The sequence below is a fragment of the Pygocentrus nattereri genome, chromosome 1 (assembly GCF_015220715.1).
Source record: "Pygocentrus nattereri isolate fPygNat1 chromosome 1, fPygNat1.pri, whole genome shotgun sequence".
Taxonomy (NCBI): domain Eukaryota; kingdom Metazoa; phylum Chordata; class Actinopteri; order Characiformes; family Serrasalmidae; genus Pygocentrus; species Pygocentrus nattereri.
Window position 1 is genome coordinate 16,850,895 of NC_051211.1, and position 7,427 is coordinate 16,858,321.

Genomic DNA, 7,427 nt, shown 5'->3' on the forward strand with positions numbered 1-7,427 from the left:
TCATTATGATTACTGATCTGATCCAGTCACAGGACATTGTCCTTAATTAATCTTTTTCATTTACTATTTATTCTTTTATGTCTTTGTATATTATCTCTGCTGATTTTGTTGCAAATATCCCAATAGTTTTTAGTGTAATGCTCACTGAATGTATGAATAGTGCTAAACATGTAACACATACACACAGTTTATATTTAATATCTGTATCTAATTTATATTTTTGCTGTGATTTATCAAAAGTCTTACAGCTTTCATCCCATAGTCACTGTCTTTAATGCTGTTACTATGAAAAAATATGTGAAATTCTAATAGGACATGCAGAAGTCATACCGCAATAGGTATATACTCCACGTTTAGCTGGCTTGGCATGGAACACAGTTTGCCACTGTATTTAAAATATGGACATTTCAAATGTTAACATAAGCGATTCTACTTTTTACAAATGAACATGGAACAGTGCTATGACACGAAATATTAATAGAGAATTTAAATACATTTGTGACAACAAATCCTCTGTTATATCGCTCACTACAGAGTTCCACACTGTATCTGGAAGCAACATCAGCACAGCAATAGTCATTAGGAGCTTCATGAAATAGATTTCCATGCCCAAGCACTTGCACGCATGTCTAAGGTCACAATGTGCAATGACAAGTGTAAGCTGAAGGGAAACATGCTCTTGTGATGTGACATTTTACTATCTGGTGGATGCAAGGAGAATGTTGTCTACCAGCAAGTATAGTGACAACAGTAAAGTTGGTGAAGAACGTATAATGGTCTGGGTCTGTTTTTCAGGGTTTGTGCACAGCGCTTACTGTTAATGGTGCAGCATTGAGACATAAATTCTTACGTAAATTCTTTGTGTCAGCAGTTTTGGGAAGATCTTTTCCTGTTCCTTAATAAAAGCACAAGTCAACTCTATAAAGACATGTTTTGATGAGCCTGGTGTGCGGGAACTTCCCTGACATGCACAGAGCCAACTCCAAGAAGAGGGGAGGCTGTTAAAGTTGCAAAAGCAGGGGGTTGCGAAATGCCCATGCCAGCACAACACACTAACACACAACCACCATGTCAAAGCCACTACAGTGCTGAGAATGATCCACTACCCACATAATACATACTCCAGCAGCAAAGTATGCAGAGAAACAGGTGAACTACAGTCTGTAATTGTAGAACTACAGTGTGCATCTATATGGTAAGTAGAGCTGATAAATTGGACAATGAGTGTAGATACAAGGAGGTGTACTTCATTTACTGGTAGATCAGTGTATACTCAAAGTACAAAATACTTCATTCTTACATTTACATTTAGCAGATGCTTTTATTTGTGAAGTACACAAATGTAACATTAAAAACAGTCCAGATGGAAAATCCTTTATCTAATTTATTAGTCTAACAGTGGTTTTAAGATGCATTGCAAATTTTAGTAAAGCAAAGAAAATAATATATTAATACTTGGGCCTCCATGTATCAATAGTTAAAACCAAAATATTGTGATATACTTTTGCACCATGTACTACATAGCCTACTGCTGACAATGTACAGAGAAAAGCAATTTTGTCTTCATATTAGAAGTCATCAGTAAATGTAACACTGTAAAATTTTAGGGATCTCATCAGATTAAAACTATTTACTTTTTTGTTCTTTCTTGGACAGAGATTTCAAGGGCCACCCTCAACCTCCAGAGCTGGGCAGCTGCAATAAGGGGAGACCATGCTAGTATTTGGATCTTTACAATAACCAAATTGAAATGAAAAACTGAATTATAAAATGTTTTAAACACTTAAGTTTATAAGGAAGAAACCATATTTACTAAAAAAACATTTCCAGCTGAGCCTGTATTGTGTATCTAACAGAAGCAGTACTAAAATGTGAACTGACGATCTCAAAAAAGCTATGATAGTCACTTTCTGATTTTAAGTTGACTTGTCCTTTAGTTTTTACAGTGTTTCTAGGATGTTGTTAGATGATACATGAATTAATTACATGTTATATATGCAGATGTTTTTCTTGTAGATTTTTTAGCAGGTAACATGGACTCAAATAAGTATTCATGGTGGCTGTCTATTCAAGCTTTGCATAAGAGCTTGGTAAACAAGCCAAAGTGTAGCTTAGGTAAATATTATGACCACATTTTTATCAGAATATTTATACTCAGCATGTTAATTGTAATTTGTTTATTTGTAACAGTTTCTTGCAGGGGCTGACCATGAGGCAGGTCAACATGCTACAAGACAGACTGTCAAAAAACAGTTCAACACCATCCAGCATGTCCAAGAAAAATTGTTAATTTTGTGTGAAGCCTGAAGAGATAAAGAAAAGCAAAGTGCCAGAGAGTTGTTGGCGCTGACATTGTGATTCATATTGACAAAAGTAAATTGTCACAAACGAAAGGTATGGTTGTGTTTACAGTTACCTGTTTTGGGAGTTGATGCAGCAAAGCTAGTGCAACCATGTTGTTTTCGTTCAGACATTAAAAATATAAATCATACATGGAGCATGAAGGTAGTGGGTCTTAGACATCCATATGTTAAATCTTTCTTCATATGGAAAATCTTGTTATATATATTGATAAAATGTGTGTTCTGTTGAAAGATGAGCATGGTTTATAGCACAGCAGAAGTATTTGCTTAGACATGGGAAGATGTTTATGTGCACTTTAGAATTCATTCTGCTGCCGTGACACTGCTAACTCCTGTGACAACAACCAATACTTCACATTCACAGATTGTGTGTGTGTGTGTGTGTGTGTGTGTTTACATTTAAGCAAGCAAGCAAGCAAAATTTATTTATATAGCACTTTTTACAACAGGTGTTGTCACAAAGCAGCTTTACAAAACAATCAGTATTACAGAGAAAAGAAAAAAGAAAAGAAAAGAAAATCCGAGTCCGAGCCCCCATGAGCAAGCCAGCAGCGACGGTGGCAAGGAAAAACTCCCTAAAAGAGGAAGAAACCTTGAGAGGAACCAAGACTCAGAAGGGGAACCCATCCTCCTATGGTCGACACTGGATAGCAAACATTATTAGTATGAAGTATTATAGTAAAGTGGGAAAAGAAAAGATCTGAGGGTGAGGACTGCACAGCACTGTAAGGCAAGAAGCTCAGTGGTGCTCAAACCGGTCCAGAAGGCTGGTGAGCAGCGGCACCAATCAAGGCAGAAGAGGCAACAGCATCAGAGGCACAGGATGGGCAGCTGATCAGCTCGGCAGAGAAAGGAAAGAAAAACACAGAGTCAGTTCTGTAAAGAGTGGCTGACCACAGATTACAGTAAAACAGAGCAGCAGAGACTCCAGCAGGTCTAGACCTGACAGGGAAGACTGATCACCAAATGCTTGACTGTACAAATAAGTTTTTAGCCTAGACTCAAAGATTGAGGCTGTGTCTGATTCCCGAACATTAACAGGAAGATTATTCCAGAGCTGGGGGGCTTTGTATGAGAAAAGTCTCCCCCCGATGTAACTTTATTAATTCTAGGTACCAGTAGTAAGCCAGCACCTTGTGATCTAAGTAGGCATGATGGTTCATAGAGGGAGAGGAGCTCACTCAGGTACTGAGGGGCGAGCCCGTTTAGAGCTTTATAGGTCAGTAATAGAATTTTATAATCAATGCGAAATTTAACTGGTAACCAGTGCAGGGCTGATAAAACTGGGCTAATATGGTCGAACTTTCTGGTTCTTGTGAGGACTCTGGCTGCAGCGTTCTGGACTAGCTGAAGCTTGTTGAGGCTTTTGCTGGGACATCCAGACAGCAGGGCATTACAGTAATCTAGCCTTGAAGTAATAAATGCATGAACTAGCTTTTCTGCATCCTGTAGGGATAATGCATTTCTTAATTTAGCGATATTGCGGAGATGCAGGAAGGCTGTTCTAGTGATATTAGTTATATGTGTGTCGAAGGACAGATCAGCATCTATCACGACACCAAGATTTTTAACAGATAAGCTTGATGCAACTGAGAGATTGTTAAGTGTTAAGTTAGACAGTTTGTTTCTAGCTAATTTTGAACCAAGAAGCAGGACCTCTGTTTTATCTGAGTTATGTAGCAGAAAATTTCTTTTCATCCAATCTTTTATGTCTTTTACACAGTCCTCAATCTTGCCAAGTTTAATTTTATCATCCGGTTTGCTTGATATATATAACTGAGTGTCATCGGCATAGCAGTGGAAATTTATGCCGTGTTTACTGATAATGGTGCCTAATGGTAGCATATATATTGTGAATAATATAGGTCCTAAAACAAAGCCTTGTGGAACACCATACATTATTTTTGCAAGAACAGATGATTCACCCTTTACATTAACAAACTGATATCGATCAGTGAGGTAGGACCTGAACCAGGAAAGAGCTGTTCCTCTTACCCCTACAAGGTTTTCTAGTCTATCTAGTAGGATAGAGTGGTCTATTGTGTCAAATGCTGCACTAAGGTCAAGGAGGACTAACAAAGACACTTTTCCTTGGTCCGTGAATAATAGAAGATCATTTATAATTTTTACTAGTGCTGTTTCTGTACTGTGATGTGGCCTAAAACCAGACTGAAATTTTTCATGTAGATTTTTCCTATGCAAATAAGAGCTTAATTGTTTGGTTACCACTTTTTCCAGGATCTTCGATATAAAGGGGAACACTTCTAATTTAGTCAGACGTCATTTTCGCTCTAGTTGTCTGGCTGTCTGTTTTAAAGCTCGAGTGTGATCATTATACCAAGGGGCGAGTTTTTTCTGCCGTACTATTTTGCTTTTTAATGGAGCTACACTGTCTAACGTAGATCGAAGATTATCCTCTAGGAATTTGGTCATAGTATCTAATTCAGTAGGATCAGATGGACAGCTGACTGAAGTTGATAACTGCGGGAGGTTTCTGATAAAGCTGCCAGCTGTGGAGGAAGTTATAGTCCTCTTAACCTGATAACATGGTGATGAACACACATTAGCACTAAACTGGATTTTGTATGAGATTAAGTAATGGTCTGAGACGGCTGTGCTCTGGGGGAGAATGGCTAAGTTAACTATGTCTACACCAAAGGTCAGTATTAAGTCTAGAGTGTGGTTGAGGTAGTGTGTGGGCCCTTTTATAATTTGGGTGAATCCCATGGAGTCTATGATAGATATGAATGCCTTACTTAATGTGTTGTGAGGGTTGTCAATATGGATATTAAAATCTCCGACAATTAATATTTTACTTGAAAATGTTATTAGGCTTGATAGAAACTCAGAGAATTCTTGTAAGAACTGAGAATACGGACCGGGTGGCCTGTAAATTGTGATTAATAAAAATGAATTTTTATTTGTTCCTTGCTCAAGTATATTAAGTACAAGAACTTCAAAAGAAGAAAATGTAGGTCCTACTTTCTGGCTCACGTCTAAAGCTTTAGTATGGGTGGTTGCTATACCTCCACCCCGGCCGCTTAAACAAGGGCTCTGTGCATAGCTGTAGCTTGTGGGAGTGGCTTCATTTAGACTAAGGTATTCATCGGGTCTAATCCACGTTTCTGTGAGGCACAGAGCATCAAAATCATGGTCTGTAATAATTTCATTTACAATAATGCCTTTAGATATCAGGGATCTAATGTTAAGCAGTCCTAGTTTTAGACCAAAGGTGCGGTCGTTGTAAACTGTAGAAGTGCTAGCAATCGGCTTATTTCCAGCAGTAACACTAGCATGATGAGCAGTAACGTTTCTATTTTTGCCGCTACTTATGTGACCGCTTTGAAGTCAGCGGATGGCCCTCTCGATGTTCCGTGAGAGGACGACAGATCCCAGAGGACTAGGGTGAAGCCCATCCCTCTGGTAGAGCACTGGCTGCTCCCAAAACGAGGACCAGTTGTCCACGTAGCCCAAACCGTTGCAGGCGCACCAGCCGCGGAGCCAGGACTGCAGCGCGAAGAGCCTGCTGAACTGCTCGGATCCCCGTCGGTAGGTGGGAAGATGGCCGGAGATGACGATCCTGGCGTCTGTGTTCTTCCTGGCGGTGTCCAGTAGCATCTGGTAGTGCTCCTTCAGGACCTCACTGCGCCGGTTGGAGATGTCGTTGGTCCCGACGTGGATAACCACGGTCCCGAAGGCGTCGCGTCTGCAGAGGGCTGAGGGGAGGCGCTTGGCGATGTCTAAAACCTGGGCACCTGGAAAACAGGAGACAGTGGCGTGGCTGTTTACACCTCTGACTCTAACATGGCGGACAATAGAACTACCAATAACATAAACCGAGTCCTGTGCAGAGCACCGAGGCGCTGGGGTGGGCGACGGGGCCCGAGGCGTAGGCAGTGAGCTGAGGGCGGCGAATCGGTTGCAGGAGGTGAAGACCGGCTGGGGTAGCAGTGAAGGTCTGGAAGGCCATCTGCGTTGCTGCCGTTCCCAGGGACCAGGTGGGGCTGGGGCTGGCGTGAGAACGGCGTCTCCCGGTGTTCGAAGAGTCGAAGCTGGCGTGACCACAGAGGGGGAAACTTCCTGGGAGGCTTCAGGCTGCGACTGTGCAAGAGCCTATCCCAGCAGTCATCGGGCAGAAGGCAGGATACATCCTGGACAGGTCTCCAGTCCATTGCAGGGCAGACAGACAGACAGACACAATCACACACATTCAGGGGCAATTTAGCATGTCCAAATGGCATAACTGAACGTCTTTGGACTGAGGGAGGAAATTGACAGACACAGGGAGAACATGCAAACTCCACTCAAACTTGCCACCGTGCCACCCTTTGTATGAAAACAGTGCCTACAAACACATTTTGTGAATATAAAAATATCCCATTCCACCATATTGACTAGTCTTCTTAAATATAAAAGTTTTATATTCATTTTATGTATTATGTTTTTTTTAAAAACAATACTCTTCCTAATGTAGAAAAAAATAATGGTCAGTCAGCTATCAGCAACTTCAGTTTGTCTGCTTTGATGCTGCTGATTTGTATGTTCTCAGTACATTTTATTTAATGCATTAGATCTGAAATAGACAGTAGTAATTCAGGTAAATGCGTCTGATATTCTCATACTGTCATATTACTTTTAAAAACAAAATGTACTTTAAATTATAAACTCTTTAAAGGTGATTTTATTTTTTATTTTACCCATTTGGAAACAGCTGGAAGAGAAAAAAAATGGGTCTTTGGCATCTTGGAGATGCTGAGGACCTGTACTTCTTCTAGTACAGAACAAGAACTGTGAAACGCTAATGCCGCTGATTAAGAAGCTTGTGAGAAAGCACAGCATTGTTGTTATTGATGAGTGGTGAGCCTACTCCAGCCTCACACAGGACAGCAAACATGCAAAAGGAAACCACAGTGTGAATTATGTAGGTCCACAAACAGGTCATCATACACAGAACATTGAAAGGGCCTGGCAGACATTTAAAAGAAAAGTGTGGTGTTTAAGGGCAAACTGCTCTGAGAAAGCACTGAAACAGCAATTATGTTTAATTGAGTGGACAGCCAATGA

The 7,427-nt window shown here is 40.5% G+C and overlaps 1 long non-coding RNA gene across 1 annotated transcript; it reads left to right on the top strand.

Moving 5' to 3' along the window:
* The first annotated feature begins 790 nt into the window (after nucleotides 1-790).
* On the top strand, nucleotides 791-2,498 carry LOC119263100. The gene is made up of 2 exons (XR_005130113.1): nucleotides 791-1,195; nucleotides 1,657-2,498. It is a non-coding gene; the product is annotated as an uncharacterized LOC119263100 (long non-coding RNA).
* The last annotated feature ends 4,929 nt before the right edge of the window (nucleotides 2,499-7,427 follow it).